Source organism: Nannospalax galili, unplaced genomic scaffold (genome assembly GCF_000622305.1).
Source record: "Nannospalax galili isolate Female #2095 unplaced genomic scaffold, S.galili_v1.0 scaffold371, whole genome shotgun sequence".
Lineage (NCBI taxonomy): Eukaryota > Metazoa > Chordata > Mammalia > Rodentia > Spalacidae > Nannospalax > Nannospalax galili.
In genome coordinates, this window is record NW_008331606.1 from 2,336,733 (window position 1) to 2,356,609 (window position 19,877).

A 19,877-nucleotide genomic window follows, 5' to 3' on the forward strand; every position below is an offset into this window, starting at 1 on the left:
ATGAAATGGTTTTGTTTCAGTGATAAATGGATCTTGAATATGCAAACTCTTTTACATTTATATCAAACTGGTAGAACTGTAGTCTGGGTCCAGAAGATATAACTAAAATTTGTGGGTAAATGATATCACATCTGATTTAAACTTTTTTACAGTGTGAAAAAAGTATTCAGAAGCTTTACGTTATTTGGAATTCAAAGAACTGAATAACTACTACAGTATTAATTTTACACACATTTACTGTTTCGTGTTGTAATTTTAAGTTGAATTCATTTAAAAATAGCATTTGCAGCAAAGCTTATCATAAAATTCTTCATTATTTTATAACATCTTTAAATTAAATTATTGAGATTTTCATACAGTATAGTTTGATGGTATTTAGATTCCCCATTCCCTATCCACACGGCCCCCCACTGTCTCCATGTGTCCCCAAATGTCTTTCAGTGTGGGTCCATCCACTGGGCTCACCACGAGTCCCATCCCCATAAGATACTTTTTTCCCCTGTCTCAGCAGCCATCAATTGCCAAAAGTTCCTCAGGTTGAATTGGGATTGTTTATTCACTTCACCATGTCTATGCTGGGTTTTTGTCTGGCTCGAGCTTGCATAGGACATGTGCCTGCTGTTACCATTGCAGAGAGTTCATATGAGTAACTGACCAACTATCTGGAAAACTCTGTTTCCTTGTGATCATCTACCCCTTCTGGCTTTTACAATCTTCCCACCTCCTTTTCTGAAATGATCCCTGAGCAGTTGCAAGGCAGAGGTTTGAAATAGGTGTCCTATTTAGGGATAAGCACTCTGTGGCCTCTTGTTCTCTGTACATTGGCCAGTTTCTGTGTTAATCATCATCTGCTGTACAAGGAAACTTCTCTGGTGAGAGTTGAGTGATGCATTCATCCTATGTGTAGTGGCTGCATTGAAGATGTGAAACTTAGGGTTAAGTTTCTCACAGACACATATTCTCTGAATTTGACTAGTTCTGAAACTCTGTAATAATCTCCATCTGTTTCAGAAAGAAGCTTCTTTGATGAAGGGTGAAAGATTGTTTGTAAACATGAGGATGCATATTTATAATATAGTAAGAAATTACATTGGTCTAGGGATGGGGCAGATATGGGTTTTCCTCTGAGATCTATGACTTTTCCAGCCATGTGTATTTGACTGTGTTTACAGTACTACATGAGTTACTTCCCATTGAGCAGGTGTTAATTCCAATTAGACAGCTGTTAATTACCCCCAAGGTAATAGTGCCACTACTGCACCAATACAGAGAATTTGCTGGGTGAGACATTTTTGTTTATTATAGCCTCTACATTTTAATGCAAGTGTTATTGTTGTCTGAGTAATCTCTCAGTAAAGATAAACAGAAAGTGGATGTCAGTATTCACACATATACACTATGAACCAAAAAAAATTGGAATGAAAACCATATTAGTCTTAAAAATTTCTCCCCAAATCAAACACCAAAGTAAACTGTAATACATCATAAAGTAGTAAAATAATATTTAAAATTAGAAATTCAAGGCCCATAGCAGAAATGCACATAAAAGAGTTGACTGAATTCAGGAAATAATTGAAGAACTTATCACATAAATGAGGGCAAAATTATAATTGATATTTGTAAAATAATCTGGCTGACACTAAAATCTTTATTTCTCACAATATTTCCTTGTATTTCTTTCAAACAGTACTACATTGCCATGATTTTTGTGTTGCTTTTTAGAAATTCCATTTTAAAATATATTTTATGACAGTCTTGCTATGTAGCCCAGGCTAGCCTTAAACTCTTGATCCTCTATTCTCTGGCCCCAGCTTCTTGAGAACTGGGATCATAGGTGTTTGTATGCCCTATTTCTGGGAAGTTTTTCTTTCTTTTTTAAATATTTCATTTATTATTTTTATTTTATGTATATGAGTGTATTGCCTGCATGTATGTGAGCGCACCTGTGTCATGAATGCCACGGAGGTCAGAAGAGGGCTTTGGATTCTCCTGGTACTGGAGTTAAGGATGGTTCATAGCCATCATGTGGGTGCTGGGAATGGAACCCGGCTCCTCTGAAAGAGCAGTCAGTGCTCTTAACCGCTGACCAATCTCTCCAGCCCCATGGAAGGATTTTCTTTTAACTGTACCCTTAAATATTAGTCTTCTTTCATCATTGTCTCACTAATACATGAATGTAAAAGGATAACAAGTAAACTTAACTCTGAAAATTCCAATAACAGAATATTAAATAGGAAAGAGAAGGATAAGCTATTACAAAATGTACTGGTATTGGGGCTGGAGAGATGGCTCAGCGGTTAAGAGCACTGACTGCTCTTGTAGAGGACCTAGGTTCGATTCCCAGCACCCATATGGCGGCTACAGACCACCCTTAACTCCAGTTCCAGGGGAATACGAAGCCCTCTTCTAACCTCTGCGGCATTGCATGCCACAGGTGCACTCACCTACATGCAGGCAATACACTCATATACATAAAATAAAAACAAATTTTTTTTAAAAGGTACTGGTATCGAGGTAACCACTGATTGATACAAAACTAAAAGTCAGCCCAAATACCAAGACAAATTCCCAAATAGACATATTAAATATATCAAAGGCAGAACACATTGCGATGTGTCCATTTGGATAGGCTAGAGACCTAGTATCCTTTTAAATACTGATCTAGATGTTGTTACTCAAAGATTATTCAGATGCAATTAAATTGTTAATCCACTCATTTCAAGTAAGGGACCTAATTAAAATCAACTAGGAATCCTTGAAGTCCAGGCTGAAGTTTCTCTAAGAAAGAAGAAACTAAGCCTTTGAACAATAGCTTCAGCGTCTACCTGCCTCCTGTTGCTCATCTCTTTATGACTTCTTGCCCTATGAATTTCAATATTCCTTATCCAGCCCCCAAAGCTGCATAGGTCTATATGCATCCCCATGCACCCTATTTGCCCACTTCTCTGGTTTATCCTGACTGATATTACACATTAAATATAAAATAAAATAATATGACAGAGTTGAAAATAAACAGATAACATATAACATGAATAGGTTAACCTAAGTTTTGAAAAATGATTAAAAGAAAATATAAGATGAGCCTGCAGCATGTTGTACTACCAGAAAGTAAGGAAGTTTAAAAAAATGAAGGCATGTCAAAGAACCACAGGAACCAATCAGAAACAACTCCCAATAGTCAAAGATTGGAAACTCCAAACCAAAAAATAAATACCGATGTGCTGGATAGCTTTAGTGTCAACTTGACACACCTCAATTTGGGAATTGCCTTCATTGGACTGGCCTGTGGCTATGTGCATGGGGCACCTTCTTGATTGTTGAGTGATGTGGGAGGGCCCAGACCACTGTGGGTGGTGCCACCCCTGGGCAAGTGGGCCTGTGTTGCATAAGAAAGCAGGCTAAGTAGGGGCCAGGGGAGCAAGTCAGTAAGTAGCATTCCTCCATGGCCTGTGCTCCAGCTCCTGCCTCCAGGTTCTTGCCCTGAGTTCCTACCTTGGGCTCCCTAATGAACTGTGACCCAGGAGATATAAGCTGAATAAACCCTTTCCTCCCCAACTTGGTAATGGTCAGAGTGTTTTGTCACAGCAACGGAGAAACAAACTAGGACAACCGAGGACTAGATTATAACTCAAAATGCAAAAGAGTTTATGTGAGTCTTTGTTAAGTAAATAATCAGGAGACTGGAGATGATGCATCTTTTAAAATAATTCTATGTAATCTAATTTTTGCAGATTCTCCCCTCCAAAACGTGGAACTTAGCTATCACTACTACCTCCATCCTTTTGGGTGTGAATAAGTCTTAGTGACTTGCTTCTCAATGAGAGAAAACCAAATTTAGAGTGGTGAAGACTTCATAAAGCATTATAGCCACAGCTGTAGGATTCCTTATGTCAAACTCCACATTTATCAAACCCCTTCAACTTCCTTTTCTTTTACTAACTGGGAAAAAAATGTCGGCCTTTAAAGGTACTCATGTGATTTTTTTTAAGTTCACCTGAATAATCTTCTTATTTTAAAATCATCTGTGTCATTTAAGAAGATATAATCATAAGAAATATATCTCACCATATCTATCTTCACAGATTCTAGAAAGTAGGCATTGATATTTTAAGAACCACTTTTAAAATTCTTCTTACTACATCATTGTATATATTTATATACATATGTGTAACAAATTCGAAGCTAAAGAAAACTTATTTGTATGAATAACTAGATCTTTACAGAAAAATTGTTCTGAGATGGGCATGGTGATGTATTCCTGTAATCCCAGCACTTGGGAAGCTGGGGCAGGCAGATTATCATAAATCTGAGGCCAACCCAGGCTGCACACCAAGCTCTACTTTAAAAAAATGTCCTGGGGATGGGGAGATAGCTCTGTCCTTAAAGTGCTTCACATGCAAGCATGAGACCAACTTGATCCCCAGAATCCACATAAAAAGGTGGGCATGATGGTGCAAGCTTGTAAAGTCAGTGCTGAGGAAGCAGAGAAAGGTGGATTCCTGGACCTCTCTGGCCAGCCAACCTAGTTTAATTGGCAAACTCCAGGCTATTGATAGACCATGTTTCATAAAACAAGGTGAATGGCCCCTGAAAAAGGGCACCTGCCATTGACACCTGACCTCCATAAACATGTGCACACATATTCATACAAAACTACATATGCAGACATGCACAAATACATATACATGTACACATGTAAGCAAACATAAATTGTTCTGCAAGAATCATCTATAAGTATAGTACATTTTAAGTTTCAAAAGAAATGATTAGGAAATGTATTCCAAAATTATCATAACCTAGAAACATGTTGTTTTCATTATATAGATTGAAAATGTGGTTTTAAAAAGTATATATTTTGAGAATCCAATAAATGATTTTTGCAGAAAAGTGAGCTAAAATTCTTATGACTAAAAGAAGAAAGAGAACCAGACATGGTGGCACATACCTGTAACTCCTGAATATCAGATGTTGAGGCAAGAAGATTATATCTTTGAGACCAACCTGAATTACATAGCAAGATGTTGACTAAAAAAAAAATCTTATGATCAATCAATGAATCATATTAATAAAATGTATTATATAAATATTTTCTATCTTGTTCACTTTGTAAGCTTATGTTGCTATTTGTATATCATTAATAACTTTGTTGTTAATATATTGTATATGTGATTCAGTATTTTAAGGGATACTATTGATATTTTAGTACCTTTAACAGTACTTTAACAGCTTTTATTGCTTTATGCATAAGAGGTCCTCCATTTAATTTGTATTTGTTCTCACAGACTACATATCAAACTTTGACTTGGCAAGAACATTATATGAATTGAAAACTACAACCCTAAATCTCTCATGAACACAACACAAAAATCTTTAATAAAATGGTCTCGGCTTGAATCCAGGAAGCATAATACAAAAACCATGATGTATCGTGAGCAAAAGGTGTTTATCTCAAGAACTAAAATTGTAATTAATATTTAAATATATATCAACTTAATTCATACTATGAATAAAGATAAATTATTATAATCACAACAAAGGCAGATAACTGACAAATTTCAGTATCAATTCAGAATGAAAATAAAAATCTCAGGAAACTAGGAAGTCTCTTAAACCTGAAAGAGGCTTCTAAATGAATGAATGGATAAGGAAAATGTAATACATATAGACAATGAAATTTTACTCAACTGTAAAGAAAAATGAAATTTGCAGGAAGATGGATGGATCTGTAAAGTGAGGTGCCACAAACTCAGAAAGACAAAAATTGCATGTTCTTTGTCATTTGCAGATTCTAGCCTGTAAGGGGGGAGAGAGAAAGAGAGAGAGAGAGAGAGAGAGAGAGAGAGAGAGAGAGAGAGAGAGAGAGAGAGTAGGTAGAGCTGATAAACTAGAAAATAGATCAAGAGGGGCTAAAAATAGGTGAAGAGGCCGGGAGTGGTGGCGCATGCCTTTAATCCCTGCACTCGGGAGGCAGAGGAAGGTGGATCTTGGTGAGTTCAAGGCTAGCCTGGTCTACATAGTGAGTTCCAGGACAGCTGGGGCTACAGGGAGACCCTGTCTCAAAAAGACCAAAAAAAAAAAAAACCATAGGTGAAGAGGAACAAGGCATTAACAAAAGGATACATGGGACATGAAAGAGGAAAAAAGACTGGGGAGCTCAGAGGTTTAAGGGGGATGAAGGGGAAGGAAATTCTAAAACATACTTGTTTGGAAATGCCATGATGATATCTAACACCTTGTATGCTCGTTTAAAACTGAAAATTAGGAAAAAAGGGAATCTAGGAAAAACAACAGCAAATAATACATAATAGGGAAATAGTAAATGTTTTACTCTTAACATTAGGATCAAGTAATGGCATTCTCTTCACAAGGCTTTTCAAAAACTGAGCAAATCAATGCTGAAAGTGATAGTACACATGCACAATCTCATCCCTCATCAAGATGAGGCAGGAAGTTTGAAGGCAGTCTGTGCTACATACTGAGTTCAAGCCTGGCCTGCACTACATAGCAATCCTGTCTCCAATACTAACAGCAAAATAACTGACAAATGGTTTGTTTTTTTTTATTTGTTTTATGTATATGAGTATTATGCCTGTATCTATGTATGTGCACCCTTGTGTCCAATATCTCTGGAGGCCAGAAGAGGGCATTGAATCCCCTGGAATTGGAGTTATGGACAGTTGTTAGCCACCATATGGATTCTACGAACTGAATCCAGGTCCTCTGAAAGAGCAGCCAGTGCTATTAACCACTGAGCCATCTCTCTAGCTCCATGGAATTATTTTCTTACATAGATTTTTGTGTTATGTGTTTCTAATCAGTGGAAAAAAATATGTGCTTATTAATCTTGTGTTCTGTAACCTTGCTATGTTCACTCATTGAATCAAATAATTTTTATATACAGATACTTTAGTGTTTTTGCTTTTAAAAAGATCATATTGTTTGTACATTTAAAAAGCCTGGTCACAGGAAAAAATTACCAGTCTAGAAAATATCATTGATTAATTATTCTAAGTATTTCAGAAAAAAATCCAACACAAACTTTTCTTAAAGAAAACAAAATATAATGGACTGAGAAACTTGTTTTATAAGTATAGCAAAACATTGTATTAAAATAAAACAGGTACAGGCTGGCGAGATGGCTCAGTGGGTAAAGGTACTTTCTGCACAAGGGTGGTAAACTGAGTTCAACCTCCAGAACTTATATAAAGTTGGAAGGAAGGAACCAATTTCAAAATTTTTCTGACCTCCACATACATGCTGTGGCCCATGGGCTCAAACCCATCCATCATGGACATATATTCACTCATTCACACACGCACAACAACAATAACAACAATAATAATAAATTTTTAAAACTCTTATTAAATAATTTTATTAAAGAATTTAAAAAAACTTTTATTAAAATATGTGGCATACATTATATTGAAAAACTAATTACAGGCAAATATCTGATTCAAACATAAATGGAAAAATCCTAAACATTTTCAGTAAACCAAATCCAGTAATGTATAGAATAATACGCTAATATACTATGAATATATACTGTAATTAACTGTATTAGGACAGTCTTTCTGTATTCATTAATTCAACATTTAAGGCAACTTTACAGATCATAAAATTGATCATAAATTTCTATAACAATCATAATCTACACTGCCATTTTTTTTAGGAATTGTCTGAAATTTCTATAACCTTGCTCTAGAAAGAGCAGGGCAAGGCCTCAAAGCACTTCAAAACTATTCTGGCAAGCACTGTAGGAATGCACACGGTCTACATTGCCATTTTTAATTAGTTCAAGTTAAGTGTAGAATCCTTGCCTCCCATTAGGTCCCTGAGTTCTTGCCAATTTATGACATAATTGTCTCTATGTAATTTTTTGATGATGTACACAACTATGTTTTATTATGGGTTTCATTGTGACATTTTCATGCATGTATATTGTGTACTTTGATCATATTCACTGCAATACCTTTTCTTATGCCTCCACTTTTCCTGTTGATCACTTTCTTCACTCCAATATTGTTACAATTTTATATAAACTTATAATCATATCAGGCATCTAAAAATTCTCTTTCACATTTTACGTATAATTTAAAAACAAAAAGGAATAAGGAAAACCTTCTACATTTACCCATACTTTACCTTTTATGTTGTATTTGCTGATTTTTCCATGATTTTTTCTTTTGTCACTTTCTTTCCACTTACTGAACTTTAAACTATTATTTTAGTGTACTTTTGCTTCCATAAAATTCGAATTTAAAGGAAAATTCTCTCAATTCTTCTTCAACTGAAAATAAGTTGATTCACTCTTCAAACACGAAGGATATTCCTTCTGGATATAGGATCCTGAGATCACAGGTCTTCTGTTTCAGCAGATGGAAAATGTTATGTCTCTTCCTTCTGGCCTCCACGAAGAGGTAGAAGTCCATGTACAGTTTTACAGACAGTGCAGGATTGTAGGGTGAAATCAATTCTAAACAGTAAGGATGAAACTCTCTGCCTTCTTCATGGTGGTTGAGCTTCATGGTGGTTGATTCATCGTAACCTGGCAAGGGTGGAGACAGAGGCCATAATATTTTGAGTGTGGTTTGCCTGGAGTAGCGTGTTTAATTTTTTTCCAATGATTTTTACAAAGTTATTTACATTATTTTAAAACATTCATTATGTTGGTGTGACCGACAAAGTATATTCTACTAAACTCTATTGAAATGGTATTCGGAAGTGGAGATTTTGTTAGGTAATTACATCATGACAGTGTAGGGGAGTGACTTTTATAAAATGGACATAGTTTGGACTAATGACTTTTAATTAATCCCAGCAAAACCATGTGCTCTGTGGCTAGTGACCTGGTCATCTGATCTCATTTCCTTGGCAGCCCCAGTTTGGTACTCCACTCAAAAAGATAATGAATGGATATAGGTGTGATTGAGAATTAACATATCAAAGCACTGAAAGGTGTCACACTCATCTCCACTGCAGATGGTGAAGCTTGGGAAGGACCTTTGATCTTAAATGAATGAGATATTCTAGAACTAGGAATGAAAAAAAAATTGGATGGTCTGGTAAGGTTAGAGTGGAAGCTTGTATCTCTCTAGTTGAAGCTGAAGAAACCATTTTGAATAAAATTATGAGTGGGACCAGACTCAGGGACACAGTACGAGGTACAGAGTCCCAACAGGACAGTTCCATTAGCACAGTTTCAGGAGACAGACAGTTCCAAGGGATATGTAGGGGATAAATGTCCTCTGAGTTTATTTCAGGGTAAGTAAATTTAAGAGTCAGACTTTTTGTTCAGGTGATCCTAATGTCAGCATAGTAACTATGCAACAGTAGAGTGTTAAAATGAGATTGGTACCCTTATAATAAACCAGAGAGCTAGCTAGACCTCTTTCTGCTATAAAAGGACACAGTAAGTACATGTCTATCTACAACACATAAGTGACTCTTCACTAGAACCTAGCGCATGTTGACATCCTGATATTAGACTTCTCAGTTCCCAGAACTGAAGAAATAAATTTCTGGTATTTATAAGCCACCTAGTTTATGGTATTTTCTTATAGTAATCTGAGTGAAGACCTAAGGTTTCATGATATAGCCAATATTATTACAAGCAATATGATTACCAAAAACATATTAAAATTTATTTGTGACTGCTTTTGTTCCTAAATTATATACTATTAAGGGTTTAGAGTCAAATTATCTTTTTCAATCATTTGAAATAATTCTTCTTAAGTGGTTAAATTTAGATTACCATGTCAATAGAAAGTTAAGTACATCCATTTCAATTTTTGTTTTAATCTTTAGTGATAACATTGGTATTTTCTGTTGTTTAACATTTTAATGATTTGCATGAAATCTACAATGTTCCAAAGGCAAAAATGCAAAATAATTTATGTTTATTTTACCAAATACTCCTTTCTCCTTTTTTATCCTAGTCTCTCATTCCTCTTATAGGTAGCCATTATTTTTGTTTAAAGTTATTTTTGACTTTACTTTTCAGAGTTGTCTTTTTTAAAACAATTTCATTTATTATTTTTATTTTATGTGTATGTGTGTATTGCCTGCTTGTAGGCAAGTGCACCCGTGTCGTGCAATGCCTGTGGAGGTCAGAAGAGGCTGTCGGATCCCCTGGGACTGGAGTTACAGACAGTTGTTAGCTGTCATGTGGGTGCTGGGATTTGAACCCAGGTCTTCTGCAAGAACAACTAGTGTTCTTAACCACGGAGCAATCTTTCCAGCCCCTCCTTTTTAAAAAATCTTATATTTTAGGATTGTCTTTAAGTAGAAAAATAACTCCACATTCCTATTCTTACCTTCTTTTTCAGATAAAGGGAGAATAGTATATACACTGTTCTGAACTTTGGCTTTTTTTTTTTAAACCTGAAAACCACTTAATACTAGTATATAAAAAGATTCCTCATCTATTTGTACAACAGCTGCATAATCTTTCACTGTGTGACTATAAGTTAGTGATTCAATCAGTCTGTAAGGAAGTACTTTCAAAGAAACAGTGTCATGTAACAGGCCCGGAAATGTGGCAAGCAGGGAATTAAGAAAAAATGTCCGTTCTGGATTATGAGCAGTTACTTGTTCCAAGAGAAAATTGCTTGAACGGTGAGTTCATCATTTCAGTACTGATGTGTTTGTGATAAGAAGGAGTTTCATGCTTGAACCCAAATTGAAAAGAATTAATATGATGGGAAAAATCACAACTCTTGAAAGAGAACGATGTTTTCGGCACATTAGAGGGAAAAATATCTCTGCTTTGGCATAGTAATTTGTAGTTACAGAACTGGAAAACTGGGGTGGGGGGGCTGAATGAAATACAGTTAAATATAACTACACCTGAGTCTAATTCTACATGCTAAGGTAGAAATTAGTAATAATACATATTTTAAAAATTCAGAAGATATTTGTCCACATACCTGTGAAAAAGGAAATCACAAGTGTTAGAGGAAATTTGATGTCCCAAATTTGCTTATTCTGCTATGAGGTTTTCCACCTATCATCTTATTTCATCTTCACAACTACCCATTCAGGTTGGTAGGAAAGATATTATTTTGTTTCTTTGAGATATAAGAATGTTCAGGGATGTGAAATGACTTATCTAAGATCATTCAGATATCCAGTGAACACTGATGCCATTCCTAGTTCAGTCCTCTATATATATATAGCAGAATAGATAAAATAGCATCAAATAAGGCTTATGTAATCTTTCTATTCAAATTTTGATTCATACTTACTGTACAAGCTCACTGTGAACTCAGTAGTCCATTAAAAGGGCCTAGGGATAGAGCACAGAAGACAGGACTGATTAACAATGAGGTAAACCAACAAAATAATTTTGGGGGGCTTTGAGACAGGGTCTTCCTGTAGCCCAGACGGACCTCAGTCTCACAAAGATCCAACTACCTCTGCCTCCTGAGTACTGGCATTAAAGGTATGTGCCACCATGCCTGGGGTCCAACAAAATTTATTGCTATATTAGTAATCAGTTGTCCCATAGCATACAAATTTCTTTTAAAAACATGGCCGTTCCCCAGTGCAAGTCCATTCACTGAGTCTAGTCAGCCTATCTAGAGTCCCTTGTTTTAGGAAGATCAGCTCTTCTTCATCTAGTAGCAATCAGATGCCAATATTCCTTCAGATAGAGTATATGGGCTGTAGTGGGGGTGGGGGGGAGTTATAGGAGGGTGCCAGTGGGGATGGGGGAATAAAGATGATTAAGATTGCTTGAGATGCTCTGTATGAAATACACAAAAAATTCAATAAAATTTTTAAAAAGATGGCCTTTCATAACCAAATCTGAGAAAGAGCATGCCAATCACTTCTGTTTAATCTCACAGACCAACTTTTATGTGAATACCATGTGGCAGGCAACTCTAGTGGGCTATCTTAATTCTTTGGCTCCAATAGAGCTAGCACTGATAGGCAGTCTTACTATGTGCCAGATTCTTGCCAAGAACTTCACAGCAATTAACTCAAACTACTTTGAGGCATACCCTGTTACTATTCCTACTTTACAGATGAGGAAACTTAAAATGGTTAAGATGGTGGTTAACGTGTCAAAGTCACTGAGTAGGAACTGGCAGAACCAGGATTCAAACCTAGGCAGTCCAGCACTATCCCATTGAGCCATATTGCCTCTATGTTTAGGTATTGGTAAGTGCTATGAAGAAAACAAAATGAGACAGAGTGACAAGAGTGGGTGAAACCCTTAATTTTTTGTTTGGTTTTGTTTTCAATTGACTTGTTGGGGTAGGTCACTCCTCAGAAATTATATTTGAGCTGTTACTAAAAGGATCAGATGAAAACCAAACTTATGAAGAACTTCCAACAATACACTGTACATGAAGGGAATATAATGTACAAAGTACTCAAGGTAGGCAAGTTCTTGGTGTGTTCAAGGAACACAATTAAATCAATGTGGTTTAAGTGTATTGAGTGAGGAAAGGTTTTTAAGTGAGTTTAGGATCTAGGCAAAGGCCAGAATATTTTATCATCTTTGGAACCCTGTGAGGTCATCAATATCCTCAATTTAGAGATGAGGAAAAGATGAAGAAAACGAGAAGTTGTGTCTTACTCAAGGTCACAAATTCATAAGAAACCAGGATTTGAGACATATGCATTTGATTCCTGACTCAATTCTTGTTTTCTCTAAATGCGTTGCCTCTCTCATCCCTTCCATGATGTTATTGATTTCTACAAGGTGTTTTGCAATCCCCCACTCCAGTAAAGAGGGAAAAAGCCCAACATCAGACTAGTGAACCAGTAAGGGCTTTTCCCTCCTTCCAGGGCTGTCCAGGAAAGTGTGCTCACTGTCTTTAGTGAGTGAGGGGATGTGAATACCAAAAAGGCATTCTGCTTCCCAGTAGACATATGCTATGTAAGTTGGATAGGTTGTAAGTATGTTGTTGGCTATACAAACAAGAGTCATTTGTGGCATCCTATGAAGATAAACTAGCCCTAGACATAGTTCAAGGGTGGCTATAAGACATATATTTTTCATGTCATGGCTGTATTTTTTTCCTGTCTTCTTCTCTGTTGATCTAGGCACTAATGATGACAGCTTTTCCTTTCTCTACCCAACCTTGGTTCTGGTTCTCAATTACCAGACCTCACCTGTGATTTTGAACTCAGGCTTAGAGAAAAACTTTGTATAATCCATTCTTCAGTGTGAGCAGTTTAAACAATGTAGTCTTCCAAGGATACATTTGCTAATCTGGTAAGAATTATTGAAGAAAACCTTTTAAAGCCTTTGGGGATGGACCAAAATTGGCAGGCATTTATTTCATAGCACTGGAGCCAGAGACTGCACCCATCCCTCCCTCAATGTTGTTTGTAGAAGTACTCTCGACAGACTGGATGGCTCCACATGTGCAGCTGCACCCAAGTAAAGAGCTCTTGAATTTCCCCCAGTTACCTGGTGTGAACGATCTTTAATATATTGAAAGATAGTTGAAGCTGCTAAAGAGCAGTAGATCCTCCCTTCCTTGTCTCCATCATGCAGAAATTTCACTGATGGGTGGCAACAGCCCCAAATCCATGAAAGTCACCCACTGAAAGGACCTAGATAAAACAGTACATAAGAAATACGTCTCCTAAATCCCCTACAGTTCTAGTGCCATGACAGTGAGGTTATTCTAGAGAAAAATGGTGAAGATGCAAAGAACAATTGGGCGGGGGGGGACAACTTTGTTTAGAGAATAGAGGAACTCATGCCCCAGGACGTTATGGAAAACTTTAGGCTGAAGAGATGGCTCAGTGGTTAAGAGCACTTGCTGTTCTTGCACAAGACCCGAGTTCAGTTCCCATTACCCACATAGTGGTTAACAACCACCCTTAACTCCAGTTCCAGGGGATCCAAAACCCTCTTCTGGTCTCTGTGGGCATTGCACACATGTGGTGCACTTATATACATTCAGGTAAAACATTCATACACATAAAATAAAAATAAACAGAAAAAAGAGAGAAAGCAATCACAGTGGCTAGCAATAGAACAGTTCAGTGATACCAATAGAGGGAAATCAGCTATAAGTTTAACAGATCTGGGATAAATATAGTCTCAGAGGGTCCTGCTAAATAGTTATGCGTCCAAGAGACTAAAGCTACTTCCTAGTTTCTTGTTCCAAAAACTGTGTCTTTCATGTTCAGAAACTCCCTTCTTAATCGCTATAAGAATGAGTAACCTCGGGGTCTACAGATTAGGAAAAGAACCTACTGAGTGAGCATTATGGAAAGAAGGTCTTCTGTGTAGAGTCAAGGAAGTTGGACTTTGCACTGGAGTGTAAGGCCAAGGGAGTTCAACATGCTATTTGTAAACTCTTTCAATAGGACCCTGACTACATACAGTGAGGATAGGGACATAGGATAGGCAGGAAGACTCTGACTGTCCTCAACTAATCCTACTTCTTCTGCCTCCCATAATTTAGTCACACTACAGAAAGCAATCCCCGGCCCCATTGACATGTCAACAACAATGACAGCTCTGCTTTCACAACTGGAAATAGCTCTTGTCTCCATCTATCCCTTTCCATGCTTCGTTTCTCCAGACTGAACAACTGTTCTATCTTTCATGGAACTAATTGACTTACAGTTATCACTGCCTCACCAGGGGCCTAAGAACCTAAGTTCTTGCCTTTAGCTTTTACTGCTTTTCCAGGCATGGCAGAGCAGCAGTAGGTGACAACTATGTCCCAAAGTGTTTCAATCTTCTCTTTCTTGCTCCTTTCTTCTTCCCATGCAGTCCTGTCCAGAAGTGACAAGTGTTATGGGAACATTGCCAGTTTGATGTTTTGAAATGCTTAATACCAACATGTTAAACACTGCTGTGTACACTTCACACAGAGGGCATATCAGTTTTGCTTGGTGAGCTTGCCCTAATTGAGTTCCCAGAGGGGAATTGTAATATAAGTGCAGAGAATTAAGAAACAGCCAACAGATGGGGTGATAAGCATGATGGAGAGAGTGGCAGCTGGGGCTGAATTTCCTGAAGTATTTTATCAAATATAAGACTGGCAGCCTGGATTGGGGGGAAGCAACCAAGCTCCCAGTGGAAAGATGTGTTCATGTGGCAGTGAAGTCATTCTTTATACAATATTTACACAGAAAGTCTCTGCCCTCAGGACACTTTTGTAGCATACTGTAGCATCCACTTTGTACCTACTTTCTTTCTTTGTTGGGAAAGGGAGAATATTTTTCTCCTGGAGTTATTGGATGTCACATGATCTCACATTCTGGTATTCTGGTCCCATCATATGCAACTTGTAGATTGCAGATTCCTTATGGCAGGTAGTCTGTGAATCCTCATATCTGGACTTTCCATAGTCTTATAATTGAGTACCAATTATTGTGCAGTTGATGGGATATATTTTGGAATCCATTTTTTGAGAATCTTCCTTGAAGTCTCTTCTCATTTTATATTTTTTGGGGGTGATCTTCTACCTGTTTTTTTTAAAAAATATTTTATTTATTGTTTTTATTCTATGTATATGAAGGCCTTGCCTGCATATACATATGTGCACCTGTGTCATGCAATGCATGTGGACGCCAGAAGAGGGTGTCAGATCCCCTGGAACTGAATGGTTGTTAGCTGCCATGTGGGTCCTGGGAATCAAACCTGGGTCCTCTGCAAAGGCAGTCACTGCTTTTATCCACTGAACAATTTTTCCAACCCCCTCATTTTATAGTTTTTAATTTTTTTTTCTTTACTTGTGGATTTGTGGATGCCAGGCATTCCCCACGTTTTATCATTAATCTTTTTTGGTCACCCTACTAGTAAATTTCTACCTGTAGACACCTCCATCTTAAAACTCTTATTTTTATCCTGGACACTTCTCTTCTTCTTACACCATACATGAAACCGACAGCAAAATCCATCAGTTCTACCCTCGAATTTCTCTCTTTCCAAAATTTAACTATGTCTCCTTGCCTCTGTTGCTATAATCCTAACTGTTCCCAATGTATCTACACTGATCCTTTAAAGAGTTTTTAACTGAACATCTGAGTGATGTTTCTTTCTAATTAAAGTTTTATTGAGATGCTTATAGTCTTGTATTCAGTTGTTAGACATAATCAGAGGTTCCCTGACACTTTTGCTTAGTTCTTCAAATAGCAACATTTTGAGAAAGTATAGTATATGTCACAATCAATGTACTCATATATAATTTTTTGATAACTTCTTAAGTTTTATTTATACTTCCATGTATTTTATCACGTGTTTTATATATTCAGCACCTCAGTCACAATCCAGAACATTTCCATAGGGAGCATTTGTGCTGCCCTTTCATAGCCACATCCACACTCTTCCCGCCATACTCATGATTCCTTCCCTAAATCCTAACCTGTGCTGCATTTATGAGATTTGGTCATTTCAAAAGTAGTGTATAAATAGGGTTGCCCATGTCATCTTTTTGAATTGAACTTCTAACTTTTAATATTTTATTTTGGTTTTGTTGTGTGCATGATGGTTAATGTTTATAACTTGGCAGGATTTAGAATTACTATGAAAGCAAATCTCTGGGCATGTCTCTAAGGGATTTTCTACACTGGCTTGTTGGAAGTGAGGAAGACCCATCCTAAATGTGAGTGTACCATTCCACAGGCTGGAGCCCCAGACTGAATAAAAAGAACAAAGCAAGGTGAACATCATCATTCATTGCTTTCTGCTTCCTGACTGCAGATACAATGTGACTTCATGCTCATGCTACTGTTTCTTCCCTGTGATGATGGAGTGTATCTCAAACTGTGAGCCAAAACAAACCCTTCTGTCCTACTTTCATTTCTGTTGCTGTGATAAAATATTCTGACCACAAACACTTAGGTGAAAAAAGGTTTATTTTAGCTCACAATTCCTGTTTACAGTCTATCATTGTAGGGCAGTGAAGACAGGAACTGGCTAGTCACATCACATGCACAGTTAAGAGCAGAGAGAATGAGTGCACACACACCTGATTGCTTGATTGTGCTCAGCTTAATTTCTCCACTCTCATACAGTTCAGGACTTCTTGCCTAGGGAATGCTACGCTACTTCCCACAGAAGATTGAATCTTTTCATATAAATTAAGACAGTCTCCCACAGATATTCCCACAGGCCAATCCAATGTAAACAATCTCTTACTGAGATTCTCTCCCCTGGTAATTCTAGGTTACATCAAGTTGATTATTTAAAATTTACTGACAGCTGCTAGGAGAGGGAGAGTCAGTTTTAAGGGTGTGAAGATGGGTAGGTTGACCATGCTCAGAGGATTGACCTGCACTCAAGAGTATTTGGGTAACACAAGTTGGACTTAATAGATGTTTTAAAAAAATAGAGAGGGGCTGGAGAGATGGCTCAGCAGTTAAGAACACTGACTGCTATTGCAGAGGATGCGGGTTCAATTCCTAGCACCTACATGGCGGCTATGAACCGTCCTTAACTCCAGTTCCAGGGGAACCTGAAGCCATCTTCTGACTTCCGCGGCATTACACGACACAGGTGCACTCACATATGTGCAGGTAATACACTCATACACATAAAATAAAAATAATAAATAAAATTTATAAACTATAGAGAGAGGACAGGAATCAGAGAAAGGTAGGGAGGTGGGGTGGATCCGTGGAGAGATGAGGGAGGGGGAAGGAGTATGAATATGATCAAGATACATTATATGAATTTCTGAATTAATAAAATAGTTTTAAATACTAACCACACTTTCTTTCCTTAAGTTGTATTTGTCAGGTATTTTGTTGCAGGTCTCTCACTGAACATGCAGTTCACCCATTTGGCTAGACTGGCTGGCCAGCAAGCTCAAAGGATCCTTCTGTTTCCACTTCTCCAGTATTGGAATTACAGATCTCCATTGCTATATCTGGCTTTTTACATGGATTCTGGGGATCCAACTTCAGCTTCTCAAGTTTGCACAGCAATCACTTTTCCTAATGAGCCATCTTTCTGATCCCTGGAATTGGACTTCTTGAAGATTCAGTGTACTTCTCCAAATTGCTGTTTATCAATAGTGCATTTCTTTTTATTACCAACTAATATTCCATGACACATTAGCCTGATAGGGCTGATATAACAAAGTGCCAGACTCTCTGGTTCACAGTTATAGAAGATAGATATCTAAAAATCAAGGTTTCACTTCCCTTTGGTACTCTGACATGGTAGAATCCTTCATTTTCCTTTTCTAGCTTCTGATGATGGCTGAATCTTTGGCTGATGATTCTGATCTTTGGCTTGCAGCTATCATCACTAGTCTACCTACATCATCTTAGGCCCATTGTTACATCATCTCTGCATATGTGTCTGTCTCTGTGAACAAATTTCTCTTTTGTTATTGTATTAAGAGGATGTGGAGGCGTGGCTGGATGAATCAGTAGGTAAAGGCACGTGATGCCAACTTTGTCATCTGAATTCTATCCCTGAACCCACATGGTGGAAGGAGAGAACCCATTCCTGCAGCTTGCCCTTTCTGATCTCCACATGTGTGACAGAATAAGACCCCCCCAAAATAAATAAACAAACAAATAAATAAATAGAGAACTGGAGAAATGGCTCAGTGATTAAGAGCATGTAATACTCTTTTTAAAAAATATTTTATTATTTTTATTTTATGTGTATGAGTGTAGTGCCTGCATGAATGTAAGTGCACCCATGTTGTGAAATGTCCATGAAGGTCAGAAAAGTTATGGGTGGTTGTTAGCCATCATGTAGGTGCTGGGAATTGAACCTGGGTCTTCTGCAAGAGTAGCCAGTGTTCTTAACAGCTGGGCCATCTCTCCAGTCCACACTTACCAGTCTTGTAGAGGACTTGGGTTCAGTTCCCTGCACCCACACCAGGCAGCTCACAACTGCCTGTAACTCCAATTTCAGGGGATCTGACACTCTCTGGCCTCCATTTGTACCTGCACATATGTGGTGTACATAAACTATGCAGACACACACATATACATATAAATAAACATGATATTAATATATATTTATAAAATAAATACAATGTAAAAAAAGAGGAGGGGACATGAAAATTCCTGGGGGAGAAAGGTATTTTAAAAGGAGTTTAAGAACAGACTGCCAGAGAGTGCCAAGTTCTGGCCTCCCTCTGGCAGAAGGGCTGAGAACACAGGGGACTGCCTGAGAGCCCCTGGATCCTGCCTCCACATGGTGGTGAGCTTCCCCTAATTGCATCATACCTGGGATTTTTTGAGGCTGCTCTCAAGGCCCCAGGGCAGATCTGGCTTTGGTCAGCTAAGGCTGAGATCCTAGCAGACATCCTGAGAGGGTGGGTTTCAACCTCCATCAGAGTAGCATCTCTGATTTCGGCAGACAACTAGAGAGAGCCCAAGTTCTGGCCTCCCTCTAGCCTCTGTCTGGCCTCCCTCTGGCATAGAGGTTGAGAATTCAGGGGACTGCCTGACAGCACCCAGATCCTGCCTCCACGTGGTGAAGGAAGCCTGAGTATACCTGAATGGAACCTGAATTAGACTTCTGTGGGTACTCCTGAATAGCTGATCTGAAGCCATCCGTTCCATGCAAATTAAACCTGAGAGAACCTGAAACCTGTACCAGCCAGCTTGACATAACCAATAAAGAAAGGATCTAGGCACCCTGATAATACAAATAGAAGCATACTTCACTTTAATTCTCATATCAGAATCATAAACAGCAAAAGAAATTCACATGCTAAAATCACAATGAAAGAATTATAAAATGAAAAGCCAAAACACAACGTCCCCACCAAACTCCACCAATCCTGTAGAAGAGTTCTATAAGGAGAATCCCCTAGAGATAACCCAGGACACAGAATTTAAAAGAAAAATCATAAACATGACCAAGGAATTCAATGAATTTAAAGAGCACACGAACAAACAAATCAAAGATGTGAAAGAAGATAGGGATA

General features: G+C 37.8%; 1 non-coding gene across 1 annotated transcript; it reads right to left on the minus strand.

Moving 5' to 3' along the window:
- Positions 1-7,670: 7,670 nt before the first annotated feature.
- LOC115069197 lies at positions 7,671-7,819 on the minus strand. The gene has a single exon (XR_003848478.1). It is a non-coding gene; the product is annotated as a small nucleolar RNA SNORA9 (small nucleolar RNA).
- Between the last annotated feature and the right edge of the window lie 12,058 nt (positions 7,820-19,877).